Source organism: Lagopus muta, chromosome W, assembly GCF_023343835.1.
Source record: "Lagopus muta isolate bLagMut1 chromosome W, bLagMut1 primary, whole genome shotgun sequence".
Lineage (NCBI taxonomy): Eukaryota > Metazoa > Chordata > Aves > Galliformes > Phasianidae > Lagopus > Lagopus muta.
In genome coordinates, this window is record NC_064471.1 from 3,881,948 (window position 1) to 3,897,941 (window position 15,994).

General features: G+C 45.7%; 2 protein-coding genes across 14 annotated transcripts in view; one reads left to right on the forward strand and one right to left on the reverse strand.

Annotated features, from left to right (window-relative positions):
• LOC125686442 (uncharacterized) overlaps positions 1–15,994 on the reverse strand; it is a 161,036-nt gene that overhangs the window by 83,817 nt on the left and 61,225 nt on the right. The window lies entirely within an intron of this gene.
• Positions 1–15,994, forward strand: part of LOC125686409 (ras GTPase-activating protein 1-like) — a 259,593-nt gene that overhangs the window by 12,073 nt on the left and 231,526 nt on the right. The gene's annotated exons all lie outside the window — the stretch shown is intronic.

Below are 15,994 nucleotides of genomic sequence, written 5' to 3' on the forward strand. Positions count from 1 at the left end.
TCCCTCTCCGCAGAGCTCCCCTCCAGCAGGTCATCCCCCAACCTGCACTGGTGCATGGAATTATTCCTCCCCAGATGCAAGATGGTTTCAGTATTCCACATCAAAACATCTTGTAGTGTACGGGGCATTAAAGTGTCACTGCCCCAATCCTAGGTACCTATCCCTGTACATTACAGAAGTCACGGGATCTGGTCCTTCCGGTTGGGGGCCTCTCTCTTGCTTCCTTGCAGTGGGTGCTGGAGGGTGCTTTCCTGGCCATTTCATGCTTTTCAGGTTTGAATCGGTCCCGGGAACTCTCTCTCTCATCTTGTCTGATTTATTAATCTCAATTCCAATTAAATTGTATCTATTGTGTTATCTTGTATTCCGATATTATAGTAAAATAAGTTTTCCTCCATAGATTGTTGCCGCTGCTCTTTTCCTCCCTTCCTTCCTTCCCATTTTGTGGGACTGGGGTGGGGGGGAGGGCAGAGGCCTGTCGCCCCTGTCTCGGACATAGATTGATCTGGTCAACTCCGTGACAGATTTTTGGCGCCCAACGTGGGGCTCGCTACTTTTTAGCTTTTAGAGCGAATCTCTTTTTCTCTCTGCTCTTAGAGAGCTTCGTTAGGGAGCATTATCGGTAGTTCAGGTTTCTGTGCTGGAAAACCTGACCTTGAAAGATTAGGTGTACTGCCAGTGTTCTGGGATATTTGTAAACTTTGAGCACTACTTAGTCTGGGTAGTGCCTTTTTTTCTTTTTTTTTTTTTTTCCCTCCTCTTGTTGGCTTCAGTTCATTAACTCCTTTTTAGCAGACACCAGCGATGAACCCACTCGTTATCGTGGGGGTGCTGGGTAAAGGATTAAAAACAAGGGTGTTATTCACAACCTAATGGCCAATAATCCAGCTCACAATTATGTGTTGTGGAATTGCAACCATATATAGGTACCTAATGACACTGATGGAGACACCTATATTTTACCTATATGCAATGTGGTATGATTTGAACTTTGACATTTACATCCCAGAAGGAATGCCTAATTTCACAAACAGCTACATCCCAAATGGAATAGCTAATTTTACAAACAACACGATGTTCAGACCAGTCTCCGGGTTTTCTTCTCGGTATGTCAAACGTTTTATGAATCTTGAATTAATACTCATGTTGGTGTGCGTGTCATTAAGTTCTCTGATTGCATTCATAATTGTATTCATAATTGTGAATAATAAGAGGAAGGAGTGTCTTCCAAAACCAGAGAATGATGATTGGCAGGGAATATGGAGAGGTTTAGGAAAGGTCTTAGAAGCATGGGGACCCGCAGTGTCATGGGATTTTACTCTTGAACACCTGTAGGATCCCGAGAAACTAAGCCAGTATTTGAGTCAGGGACGATGCGGCTTACATAAATCTAAGGAAGTACAACTTATTTGGGGTTTGGCTTGTGCTTACCGTGCCCTATATAATACCATTCTGGAGAGAGAGAGTTTCCGAGCTGAGGTTCAAGCCAAAGGGGAAAATCCCCAAGTCAAATCTAATCAATCACAGGAGACACCAGTAACAATACCAGTTGCTCCTGTGGAGGACAAGAAATGGAAATGAGTGTCTTCACGTCTTGAATGAAAGAGAGAAGAGGAGGAGGTGGAGGAAGATCCAGGTGAGGGGCCCTCCTCAGAACCACCACCACTGCAACAGGCAAAAGGATAAACAAGACACATGCAGAAGAGAGTGATGAAGAGGAAGTCTCTATTACTACTTGCCGGCCTCTAAAGATGACTGAAATCCAAGGTTCAAGAAAGGAGTTTACACGGCGCCCGAATGAAACTCTTGTTTCCTGGTTGGTTCGCTGTTGGGACAGTGGGGCCCATAGCTTGTCTCTGGATGGTAATGAAGCTCGCCAACTAGGTGCCATTGCCAGAGATCCAGCTATTGATAGAGGAATTAGTCGATGTTCGGATGAGGCTGCCTCCCTCTGGGAACGAGTGTTAATAGCCGTGAAGGGAAAGTATCCCTTCAAAAGCAGCTTGAAGATTGCGATGACGAAATGGGATACAGTTGAAAAGGGTATCCAGTATTTGAGGGAAATAGGCGTGGTGGAAATGTTGTATGACTCTAACTTTGTTCCTAACCACCCACACCAAGACCGCCACCCTGAAAAAGTGAGGATGATGCCTGAGGTATGGGGGAAACTCGTGACAACAGAACCGGACAAATATGCCGCTACACTAATGTCAGCGTGTGACAGATACAAGGAACAAAAAAGAACATCCTTAGTTTATGAATTCTTACACTCCAAAACTATGAACAATTGCTACCCCCCACTCATGCTGCTGTTGCCGCTCTCACAAATGACGGACCAACTGATGAAGTGCGAGAACAAGTGTCTCAACTAATCTCAACTAATTAGTCATGACAAACCTGTAGCAGTATCAGAGACGCTTGATGAAGATCAGGATAATCAAAAGAGTCTAATGAAGGAGATGAAGGACATGAAGGAGATGATGCAATTTATGTGAGCCCACCTAACTAAATACGATGAACGTTCTGTCTCACGTGCACCATCAAAAGTCTCAGCTGTTAGAGGCAAACGCTCTCCAGCTTAAGGGATAATACACCGCGAATTGTCTTATGGTATTACGTACGTGACCATGGAGAAGACATGAGGAAGTGGCACCGTGAACCTACTGCTGTACTACGAGCACAGGTGAAAGAATTACAAAGCAGATCAACCACCAGTGCAGTTGCTCCAGTTACCACAGGTAATGAATAGAGGGGCCCTGCCCTCAGTCGGGGGGGGGAAAGGGATAGTAGAGTATATTGGACTGTGTGGATTCGATGGCCTGGCACATCAGAGCCACTGAAATATAAGGCACTGGTGGACACTGGTGCACAGTGCACTCTGATGCCCTCGAGTCATGAAGGGACAGAATCAATCCATATTTCTGGAGTGACTGGGGGCTCTCAAGAATTGACTGTGTTGGAGGCTGAGATAAGCCTCACTGGTAAGGACTGGCAGAAACATCCTATTGTGACGGGCCCAGGGGCTCCATGTATACTAGGTATTGATTATCTCAGAAGGGGATATTTTAAGGATCCCAAAGGGTATCGATGGGCCTTTGGAATAGCTGCTGTGGACACAGAAGGTGTTAAGCAGCTGTCTGTTTTGCCTGGCCTGTCAGAAGATCCGTCTGTTGTGGGGCTGCTGCGAGTAAAAGAGCAACAAGTACCGATTGCCACAAAAACGCTGTACAGGCGTCAGTACCGCACCAGCAGGGATTCTTTGCTCCCCATTCAGGAGTTGATTCGTCAACTAGAGAGCCAGGGAGTGATCAGCAAAACTCACTCACCTTTTAACAGCCCCATATGGCCAGTGCGTAAAGCCAGTGGAGAATGGAGGCTGATGGTGGACTACCGTGGCCTGAATGAAGTCACACCCCCACTGAGTGCTGCTGTGCCGGACATGTTAGAACTCCAGTATGAACTGGAGTCAAAAGCAGCGAAATGGTATGCCACCACTGACATTGCTACTGCCTTCTTTTCCATCCCTTTGGCCAAAGAATGTAAGCCACAGTTTGCTTTCACATGGAGGGGTGTTCAGTATATCTGGAACCGTTCGCCCCAGGGGTGGAAACACAGCCCGAGCATTTGCCATGGGTTGATCCAAACTGTATTGGAACAGGGAGGTGCTCCTGAGCACCTGCAGTACATTGATGATATCATTGTGTGGGGCGATACAGCAGAAGGAGTCTTTACAAAAGGAGAGCGAATAATCCAAATTCTTCTGAGTGCTGGTTTTGCTATTAGGCGAAGCAAAGTGAAAGGACCTGCCCAGGAGATTCAGTTCCTAGGTATAAAGTGGCAAGATGGCCATTGTCACATCCCGACAGATGTGATCGACAAAATCACTGCTATGTCTCCACCCACTAGCAAAAGAGAGACAATCTTTTCTGGGTGCAGTGGGCTTTTGGAGAATGCACGTTCCAAACTACAGCCTCATTGTAAGCCATTGGAACCTCAGCCATCCAGGAATCCTAGAGGTCATCATGGACTGGCCTGAAGGTAAAAAGTTTGGAACATCACCAGGAGAAGAAGTATCACGTGCTAAAGAGGCCCCACCATACAATGAACTACCGGGGAATGAGAAGAAATATGCTCTGTTCACAGATGGATCGTGTCGTATTGTGGGAAAGCATCGCAGATGGAAATCTGCTGTGTGGAGCCCCACACGACAAGTTGCAGAGGCCACTGAAGGGAAAGGAGAATCAAGGCAATGTGCAGAGGTAAAGGCTGTCCAACTGGCCTTAGATGTTGCTGAACGGGAGAGGTGGCCAATGCTCTACCTTTACATTGACTCATGGATGGTGGCAAATGCCTTATGGGGGTGGTTACAGCAGTGGGAGCAAAATAACTGGCAAAGAAGGGGTAAACCTATTTGGGCTGCTGAACTGTGGAAAGACATTGTTGCCCGAACAAAGAGTATGGTTGTGAAGGTGCGCCATGTAGATGCTCATGTGCCCAAGAGTCGGGCTACTGAAGAACAGCAAAATAACCAACAGGTAGACCGAGCTGCCAAAGTTAAGGTGGCTCAAATAGACCTGGACTGGCAGAACAAGGGTGAATTATTTCTGGCTCGGTGGGCCCATGAGACCTCAGGTCATCAAGGGAGAGATGCAACATACAAATGGGCTAGAGACCGAGGGGTGGACTTAACTATGGATGCCATTGCACAGGTTATTCATAACTGTGAAACATGTGCCATCATCAAACAAGCCAAGAGGATGAAACCTCTGTGGGAGGAAGGGCGATGGCAAAAGTACAATTATGGGGAGGCATGGCAGGTTGATTCTATCACCTTGCCACGATCTCACAATGGTAAGCATTATGTGCTTACTTTGGTGGAGGCAACCACTGGGTGGCTTGAAACATATGCAGTACCCCATGCTACCGCCCGAAACACCATACTGGGTCTCGAGAAACAAGTCCTGTGGTGACATGGCACCCCAGAAAGGATTGAGTCAGATAATGGGACTCATTTCAAAAATTCTCTTGTAAATACTTGGGCCAAAGATCATGGCACTGAGTGGATTTACCATATTCCCTATCATGCACCAGCCTCTGGTAAAATTGAACGCAACAATGGATTGTTAAAAATGATGCTAAAAGCACTGGGTGGCGGAACATTTAAGCACTGGGAGAAGAATTTGGCAGAAGCCACCTGGTTAGTCAACACCAGAGGATCTATCAGTCGTGATGGTCCTAACCAATCCAGTTCCCTACATACTGAAATCCAAAAACAAAAACAAACAAACAAACAAACAAAAACAAAAACATAGAACCATGACACTGTAGAGGGAGATAAAGTCCCCGTTGTACATGTAAAGAACATGTTAGGAAAGGCAGTTTGGGTTCTTCCAGCTTCTGGAAAGGGCAAACCTCTCCGTGGTACAGTTTTTGCCCAGGGACCAGGATCCACTCGGTGGGTAATGCAGAAGAATGGGGATGTCCAATGTGTACCACAGGGAAACTTGATGCTGGGGGAGTGCAGTTAGTAATTCCATGTATATGTATATAGCCATATGTGTGTAATGAATTTTAATCATTTTTTGTTTGTTTGTATACATGTATATATATATTAAGCATGATGTAACGATGTAGAATAAGGGGTGCAATGCCATGGTTCTATGTTTTTTTTTGTTTCTGGGTTTCAGTATTCCACATCAAAACATCATGTAGTGTACAGGGCATTAAAGTATCACTGCCCCAATCCTAGGTACCTATCCCTGTACATTACAGAAGTCACGGGATCTGGCCCTTCCGGGTGGGGGGGGCGCTCTCTTGCTTCCTTGCAGTGGGTGCTGGAAGGTGCTTTCCTAGCCGTTCCAAGCTTTTCAGGTTTGACTCGGTCCCGGGAACTCTCTCTCTCATCTTGTCTGATTTATTCATCTCAATTTCAATTAAATTGTATATATTGTGTTATCTTGTATTCCGATATTATAGTAAAATAAGTTTTCCTCCATAGATTGTTGCTGCTGTTCTTTTCTTTCCTTCCTTCCTTCCCACTTTTTGTGGGACTGGGGTGGGGGGGAAGGGCAGAGGCCTGTCGCCCCTGTCACGGACATTGATTGATCTGGTCAACTCCGTGACAAACTTCATCTGGTTTTTTTCTGCCCAGCTCTCCAGCCTGTCCAGGTCTTGTTGAATGGCAGCACAGCCTTCAGGCGTGTCAGCCAATCCTCCCAACTTCGTATCATCAGCAAACTTGCTGAGGGTGGCCACTATCCCCTCATCAAGGTCATTAATGAAGATGATGAACAAGACCGGACCCAGCACCGATCCCTGAGGAACACCGCTAGTTACAGGCTTCCAACCAGACTCTGCACCACCAACGACGACCCTCTGCGCTCTGCCAGTTAGCCTGTTTTCAACCCAAATCCCTGTCCACTCCTCGATCCCACACTTGCTCAGCTTTGTTGTAAGGATGCTGTGGGGGACAGTATCAAAAGCCTTGCTGAAATCAAGGTAGACTACATCCACTGCTCTCTGCCCATCCACCCAGCCAGAGACAACATCATAGAAGGCCACCAGATTGGTCAAGCACGATTTCCCCCTGGTGAACCCGTACTGATTACTCCTGATAACCTCCCTTTCTTCCAGTTGTCTATAGAGGGCATCCAGCACAAGCTGCATTACCCCACATAATAACGTCATCAATATACTGCCAGTGGTCAGGAGCACCTCCCTGTTCCAGTGCAGTTTTTATTAACCCACGACAAATGTTTGGGCTATGTTTCCATCCCTGGGGCAAATAGTTCCATACCACTTGGCTGCTTTTGACTCCAATTCATACTGGAGTTCTAACATGTCCAGCACAGCAGCGCTCAGTGCATAGCAGCACAGCAGCACATATTCATTATACCCCAAAGCATGCAGACACTCCACTGTTGCGCGTGCGTAGTGGGTCGTGTTACTGAATCGTCAGCCTCCATTCTCCACTGGCTTTATGCACTGGCCATATGGGGCTGTTAAAAGGTGAGTTTTGCTGATCACTCCCTGACTCTCCTTGACGAATCAACTTACGGATGGGGAGCAAGGCATCCCTGTTTGTGAGGTACTGCTGTCTGTGCATTGTTTTTGTAGCAATTGGTACCTGTTGCTCTCTTACTCATAGCAACCCCCCAACCAATGAATCTTCTGACAGGCCAGGCAAAACAGACAGCTGCTTAATGTTGTCTGTGTCCATAGCAGCTATTCCAAAGGCCCATTGATACCCCTTGGGATCCTTAAAACATCTCCTTCTGAGCAAGTGTAGAGTCTTGCATCTGGGGAGGAATAATTCCATGCACCAGTACAGGTTGGGGGATGAGCTGCTGGAGGGGAGCTCTGCGGAAAGGGACCTGGGTGTCCTGGTGGATGACAGGTTGGCCATGAGCCAGCAGTGCACCCTTGTGGCCAAAAAGGCCAATGGCTTACTGGGGTGCATTAAAAAGAGCGTGGCCAGCAGGTCAAAGGAGGTGATCCTCCCCCTCTACTCTGCCCTGGTAAGACCTCATCTGGAGTACTGCGTCCAGTTCTGGGCTCCCCAGTACAAAAAAGACAGGGATCTCTTGGAAAGAGTCCAGCAGAGGGCCACGAAGATGGAGAAGGGCCTGGAGCATCTCCCCTATGAAGAAAGGCTTAGTGAACTGGGTCTGTTCTGCCTTGAGAAAAGAAGACTGAGAGGGGACCTGATCCAGGTCTATAAATATCTAAGGTGTGGGGAGCAGAATGGCAAGGCCGGACTCTTTTCAGTGGTGAGTGGAGACAGGACAAGGGGAAACAGCTGGAAACTGCAGCATAGGAAGTTCCGCACAAACATGCGCAAGAACTTCTTTACAGTGAGGGTGACGGAGCACTGGAACAGGCTGCCCAGGGAGGTGGTGGAGTCTCCTTCTCTGGAGATGTTCAAGACCTGCCTGGATGCCTACCTGTGCAACCTACGGTAGGGAACCTGCTTTGGCAGAGGGGTTGGACTCGATCTCTGGAGGTCCCTTCCAACCCCTACAGTTCTGTGATTCTGTGATCAGTAGCAAGTATACAGGGTGCCCCTGGGCCGGTCACAATAGGATACTTTTGCCAGACTTTACCATTGAGACTTATTTCGGCCTCCAACATAGTCAGCTCTTGGGAACCCCTAGGCATCCCATGAATATGAATTGATTTTGTCCCTTGGTGTCTTGAGGGCATTAGAGTGAACTGTGCACCAGTGTCCACCAGTGCCTTATATTTCAGTGGTTCTGATGTGCCAGGCCATGTAATCCATACAGTCCAATACACTCTGTTATATTTTTCCCCTCTGGCTGGGGACAGGGCCCCTCTATTTGTTACCTCTGATGTTCTTACAGCTATTGCCGTGTCCCAAAGCAACTGGAGCAATCACCTTTTTGGAGAAGTTCACCTTGGTGGATGATGTGTCTTGTAATTCTTCTACCCATGCTTGAAGTGCAGGAGAGGGTTTTTTATGCCACTTCTTCATGTCTTCTGTATGGTCATGTAGGTAACGCCACAAGACAAAACGCGACGTAGTCTTACTGTTGTCACTTGCTCAAGCAGGAGGATGTCTTCTTTTTATAGCTGAGATGTTGGATGACACTGGCTGGGGGGAAACCAAGTTGATCAGCCCCTCCAGTGGGCTGTTTTGGGAATCCTGGTCCCCATTGGATATATGTTAGTACCATGGATCCATCAGCATTAGGCACGGTAGACAGTTTGTCTACTATATCTTCTTGTTTGCCCTCCATTCTGTTCAGTTTTTCAGCTACCTTTACAGTGTCTGAAACAATCTCGCAGAGGGCTTAAATGTATTATATCTTCCTGATTGCTGTCCCTTCTGTCCAGTCTTTCAGCTGCTTTTGCAATGGCTGAAAAACAAGCTCGCAGAGGGCTTAAATGTAACTCGAAGCCTTGAAGTTTTTTAATCAGTTCATTTAGAAGGGGTCTTCCTTCCCCTCTGCCATACATTGCTGCAAATGTACTGGCACACCTTTCTGGTGCAGTCCTTGTGAATATACACCACATATTTGGTGTACACCTTACTCTCTCAGAATCATGCTCTTGGTCTGGATTGTCAGGATCAAATGCGTGGTCATTTAACATTTCCACCACAGTGTATTCTCTCAAATAACAGATGCCTTTTTCCATATCACTCCATTTTTTTTTTACGGCTAACAGCATCCACCTCCAGAGGGTGAAGGACCCACTGAGGCATGCACTAATACCTCTGTCAATGGCTGAGTCCCTAGCACTGCCACCCAGTTGGCGAGCTTCTGTACTATCTAGTGACACACTGTTGGCCCCAGTGTCCCAATATCAAAGTATCCAGGTGGCAAAAGGCTCATCTGGGTGGCCTTGAATGTCCTTTCTTAGACCTCATGTTTCATTCATTTTCAGAGATCAATCAGCAATGGTAACGATGTCTTGGTCACCTCCTACTCTTTCAGGACTTCTTGTTGCCCTCCTAGGTTTTGGTGACTGCAGTCTTATTTTGGACCCCTCCCCTGGACTCAGAGTTGCTTACCCTGGATCTCGGAGCCAGTCCTCTGGACCTCTTTCCTCCTCTTCTCTTACAATGGCTGCTTCCTCAACTTCCCCCCTCCTCCTCTTTCTTCTGTTTTGAGTCAAGATTTGTTTCATTTCCCATCCTCTTACAGGGGCAACTGACTCTGATTCTGGTGCCTCCTGTGGTTGATCATGTTGGTTTTTCCACTGTAAATTCTGACTGAAAAGGGGGGCACCCCCCCCAAACTGGTTTCGTCTTGCCCTGGGGACATCTCATCACCTCCCTGCCAAACGTCTTCGGGCAGTTCTCAAACCTTATCAGCATGGCCTTCATCCCCCTCGCTGTTCCAGACCCAATGTCTGCCATCCCTTATTTTTCTAACAAGCTCTACATTCCTGCTTCTATAAACTATCTCTAACTATCCCCCTTCACCCCCCTCATTCTTGGTCACTGTGAAACCTTCTTGCCTTTTTACTTTCACTTACGGGGCCCTTTTCACCTTTCAAAACTGATTTACTAAATATGGTACAGGAATGCAAGATGACAGACTATAACAATATAATTAGAATTGAAGCTAATAAATAAAATATAATGAGAGAGAGTATCTGAAAGCTGTAGTCCTTATGCTAGTGCTGATGAGATGTGTACAGTCAGGACGAGCAGCAGCGTGGAGAGGCTGATGATCAAAAAGAGGGATGTCAGATGAACTACCAAGGGCTTATATCTGTTTCCCCTGAGCAGAAATGGTAACAACACAGTGAACAGTCTTCTGGGGAATGTAGTTGTTCTCTTCTGGGAGAGGTACCCGGAACTGGAGCATTAACACACTAACTCCCGGTGCACTATATGATGTTATGATATGGAATACCAATAATCAAAAGTCAGAAAACCATGACAAATAGCCACGCTCTTTGGTAGATTTACATTATGCTGAATTTGTTTTCCTTGTGTGTGAGGAATCCTTGCTCTTTCCAGATGATATTTAGCATCTGACCATATATTTAAGGCTCTTATCAAGGCATTTATTTCAGCCTTCTGTGTGGAAGTCCCCACAGGTAATGGTTGTGCTTCAATTACCTTGTCAGTAGCAGTTACTGCATATTCTGCATTACGGTTTCCTTGTCTCACAAAACTGCTTCCATCAATGAACCCAGGAATGCTCAGCATTGTCCAATGGTTCCTCCTGTAGGTCTGGATGACTGGCATAGACAGTCTCCAAGCAGTCACACACTGCTGGCTTGGAGGTAGCTCTGCGTTGGTGTTCTGGGCATTCAGCAAATTGCTTCCTTCTTTTTGATCACTTGGGCTTTCTGTTGAGAAACTTGATAATCGTTTAAGCCAAGAAATTCAGCAAACTCACAGTCCATTGTACACAGTCCTCTTTACTGTGTCATCCACGTACTGCAGTAAAATCCTACCTTGGAATGAAGGAACCCAAATCTCAGGCTCACGAGTTGACCAGTTCTCAAAAATCATTGAGCTGTTCTCACAACCCTGGGTAACACCGTCCAGGTTAACTGAGTCATTTTCTCCTCATATTGGGATTTTCCTATTCAAAGGCAAATAACCTTAGGCCTCCTTTGGCAAAACCAGGCAGAAAAAGGCGTCCTTCAAATCCAGAAGGTGAACTCCACATACTCAATCCTTAACTTGGTTAATAACGTGTATGGAATTGCCACCACTGAGCGTATGCATTCAACTATTCTACTTGCCCTCAAATCTTGTACCAAGCTATAGCTTTTTCCATCTGATTTTTCATCGGCAAGATTGGGGCGTTGTATTTGGATTCATATTCAATTAGTAATCCAAACTCCAAAAATTATCTATTATTTCTTTTATCCTTCTACAATCTTGTATCCTCAAATGGCACTGCTTTACCCTGATCATGCTAAGTCTTGCTTTTAACTTCTATTGGGGCTGCATTTTTGGCTCTGCCAGGCATCCCTGATATCCATACTCTTAAGTATATCTGATTTAAGATCTCCGTAACTTCTGGGGCTACAACCTTGTTTTTCCCAGTTTGTGTTAAAGCCAGACTTAAAATTTTCAATCAGTTGATATTGTTTGACCCTTAGCTCCAGTTTTATTGAATTTAATCTCTGTATCCATTGGTTCTAATAAGTCTTGCCTGAGTAACAATTTTGGAAAACCTGGCATATACAAGAATTTATGTATTCCTACTTGTTTTCCCAGCCTATATTTAGTTGATCCCAAAAGGTAAGCTTTTTTTTTTCCTCTTGTTGGCCAGTAGCTCCTACTACTGTTACAAAAATCATTTATGGGTAGTAAAAGGCACCTGTATCCATCAGAAAATAAACCTCTTTATCTTGCTCTCTTAGCTGCAGTTTAACTAGTGGATCTGCTAGGGTAAACTTCCCAGGTTCCCATAACTCAGTTTTTGTGATCAGAGACTGTTCCCTCTCACTCAGCTTGGTACAATTTCTCCACTGGTGTCTCATTTCCCTACAGTTTGCACACTGCTTTCAGTCCAGCAGGGGCAAAGCCCTCCCTGGACTCTTCCAGGGACCCCCCTACTACTTCCTGAGGGGATCTCTGGGTCCTAGGGCCCTGCTCTAGAACAGCAACAGTAGCAACTGCTGCTGTTCTTCCCAATTTCCTCACTATCTCTGTTCCTTAATCAACTTTTCTATATCACTCACCTCTCTTCAGTCCTTACATCCCTGTTACACCTTGGCCATCTTTACCTTCCTCAGCCTGTGCCTTTCCCAAACCTTTTTCACTTTGTAAACTCTCATCATTACGTAAACTACTAACATTACATTTCAGTTTCACCTCCTTCCCTCTAGAGCCTTCCAGTACTAACATTGGGATTTGAGGTTTCCTAGATTTCTGCAGATGAAGGCTATCCTCACTTCTACAGCCCCATCCCCTCCACCACCCCTTTTCAAGTAATACTGTTTACAGCAACAGTCTCTAGCCCCAGCTTTCTCTCAATCCAAGAGTTCTGCTCGAAGGGGAGCAATGTGGGGAGGAATTGCTCTCATGCCAGCGCATATAAACTCACTCTTTCTTTAACCCTTTTTCCTTTTTACACTATTCCACAATTCTTACTGCACAATCAATGAATATACAGATGATACAGTACATCCAAGAGTTTGGATTATGTAGTAATTATACTAGAACAGAAAAGAAGGACACTCACCCTATTCTGGGCTCTCATAGGAAAATCCAGCAGAGCAGATCTCCAGAAGAAATCCTTCCCCATTGCTAATCAGCTCTTAAATGGGTCTAGGAGAGGTGGAGCCAGGCTCCACCCCTTCCGGCAGCACCTTCACCTGTGCTCCTCTGGCTGACTCATTGCTTGCCTCAGGGGATCAACCAGAGGTTCAGGCCGTGATTCAGCAGTTCCCTTACGCTTACCCTCAATTACACTTCCACATGCCCTCAATTATGCTTTTGTATGCTGTTAACAATTACACTTTCTTATACCATCAAAACAGTTTTTCCCACTCCCTTTAAAAGCCATGAATCAAACAATACAGTTCTTTAGTTTCTGGAAACACCCAGTACTTAGTCTCATGATTAGAATAGTCAATTATAAAAACTGGTCCTTTTACTTCATTTATGTTCTCAGTTTCTTATTCGGTGTTCCCCCTGGCTCATTGCTGATATTTCTCCAGTGAGCCAAAATACAACACAGAATGGTCTTTTCTGGAATTTCTTTTGACACCCTTTGTCCCATAACACCTGTGTATTCCAGCTGGTCTTAGGTATTGGGTGAAAATCTCCTGTGTTCTGCTGGGTAATAGAGTCCACCTGCTTCCCCAGGGCATGGGAACACTGAATTTTCTGGGCAAGAGGCTTAACCAACGTCCCCCAGCAAGACAAGAGTATTTTAAACAGGGAATGGAATTCCACAAGTAACATTTTTAGAACACAAACATTTAACAATTACAAAGACAGACAGTGACAATAAATAATACAGTTATTTATACAAGGAGCGGGATCCCACAAGAAGTGTTTTTGCAGCACAAGTACTGGGAGATTACAGCAATTACTATGAATATCATAGTTCCTGCAACTGGCCAAGAGAAAAGAAAGAAGAGAAAACAGAATATAAAAACAATTTGGACATTTGCTTCAAATGCCCTCCTGGGCTCACAAGAGTCCGAATTACTGATCGATCGATTCCTGTAGGATCCCTTGAACCTATGGGCCCTAGTGGGAGCTCCCCTAAGGAGCCTTCCCACCCCAGATGGCAACCTTACCTGTGAGCTCATGTTCCTCAGGGGGAAGCATACGCTCCTTCATACCCCACATAGGATGTCTCCTCACGACTTATGGGTTCCCTGTTCCCAACATACCTGGTCTGTAGCCGGGGCTCTTTCTCAGCCCTGCAGTGGATGTGTCGGCATGGGGGAGTCTTCTCCGAATTTCTTGGGGCGTGCCAGAAGAGTCCCTTTAGCCAACCAGCCCTGCGGTCCAGCAAAGAGTCTCCTGCCTGGCTCACCAAATTGATGTGCAGAAATCGAACTCTATAACCACAGAGTAGTCATAAAGCAGGTATGTTGAATCAGCACTGAGCACCCATACTGGATGCAGAGGGGGTATTCCCAAATAGCCTGCATACCAGAGGACAAGAAAGGCACATACTTAAAGAACAAGCTGCTTACATATGCATTAGCTGTCCAAGAAAAGGCTGGGTTATTACAATGAGTCCCTCAAATAATTGACACTTTTCCCTGCCCTGAGTCTCAGTTCTTTTCCGCATGCGTGGTATCTCTCAGTGGTTGTCTGGTGGTCTTATGATGAAGGCTGTATGTCTTTCTTGCTATGTACTCTTTGACTTGGGTCAATTTGAAGGATGCTTGACTTGCTCTGGCCAGTCATCTTATTGACTACAACTCCGTCCACCAATCCACTGCTTCTTTGTTAATTTGTGGTTTCCCTGTCCAAGCCTGCTACCTTGCATTCCAGAGATAGGATAACTAACAATGTTATTTGGAGAAACAGGAGACCCACCGTCTGCACTAAGTCTGTAAGAAAGCATCTGTTATCGGTGGCGAGAGCCTGACTTAGCAAGGCCAGATCTGTAGCTGCTGATTCAGCACCCCATGAAAGCACATAACTTTTAACCTAACTTATTTTCCTTAATTCACTCTGAGAATACAGAGAGTTTAATTCTAAAAGTACCGTTTTTCCCGGCCAATGGCACCAATAAAATATCAACTGTTTTGGGCCTGTTTGTCTCAATTCTTTGACTAAATAGGGTGGAGGGACTCATGGACCTACTCCCTGGAAATGGCGAAAGGGGGAAAAAGGAAAAAGGATAGGGAGATGGGCATCAAAGCAAAAGAGCGATGATGAGCTAAGGGAGAAAACTAATTTACTAAATATGATAGAGGAATGTGAGATAACACTGTAATACAATATAATTGGAATAGAAGCCAGTAAATCAAATAAAATGAGAGTGTGTGTTTAAAACTGAAGGCCTTACTCTAATGCTGGTGGTGATATGTCTAGGGAACACACACAACAGAGGAACAGAAAAAGACGAGGCAGTCTCATGACTCACGAGCAGGGAATGGGGGTTGTAGTCAGTCCATAGTACTGTCTCTGCCACTCCTTCATCCTCACTCTCTTCCCCTGCTCCAGCATGGGGCCTCTCCTACAGGATACAGTCCTTCATGAACTGATCCTATGTGGACTTCCTACAAACTGCAGTTCTTTAAGAACTGCTCCAATATGGGTCTACTGTGGTGTGCGAGTCCTTCAGAAAGGGACTGCACTAGTGTGGGTGTCACATAGTTGGCACCTCCTGCCAGATCACCTGTTCTATTGTGAGCTCCTCTTCACAGACTACAGGTCCAGTCCAGAGTCTGCTCCAGCATGGGCTCTTCCATGGGCTGAAGCATGTGTTGTGATACACTATGGGTTACAGGGGGATAGTCTGCTCCACCACAGGCTGCAAGGAAACTTCTGTTCAGGCACCTGGAGCACCTCCTTAACTCACCTTGGTGTCTGCAGGGTTCATTCTTTCTACATTTTCTCACTCCTTTATCCTAGCTGCTGTTGCACAGCAGTTTTTTGTTGTTTATTCTCCTTCTTAAAAATACTCTTACAGAGGCACAACCAATGTCTCTCTGTTTTAGGTTTGACCAGTGGCAAATCCCTTTTGGAGCTGGCTGGAACTAGTTCTTATCTAACATGGGGCAGCTTCTTTTCACAGAGGTCATTTCTGCAGCTTCCCCTCTGGCTACCACAACCTTGCCACTTAAGCCCAACATAGCCTTCTGTCCGTGCTTTCAATAGGCTGCATTGAGTTTGGGGAAGACTTTTTTTTGGCTGAACTATGGTCGAGTAGTAACTGCTCTCATTTAGCTTAAGTGCAGACTTTGCTTCTGTGATCTCTGTATTTGTCAATGAGAAACAGGTTATTATATCTCCCTTCACAATTTGTTTATCCAGCCTGAATTGGATGAGGCTAAAAATACAGCAGCCTGAGTCAGATCATTTGGC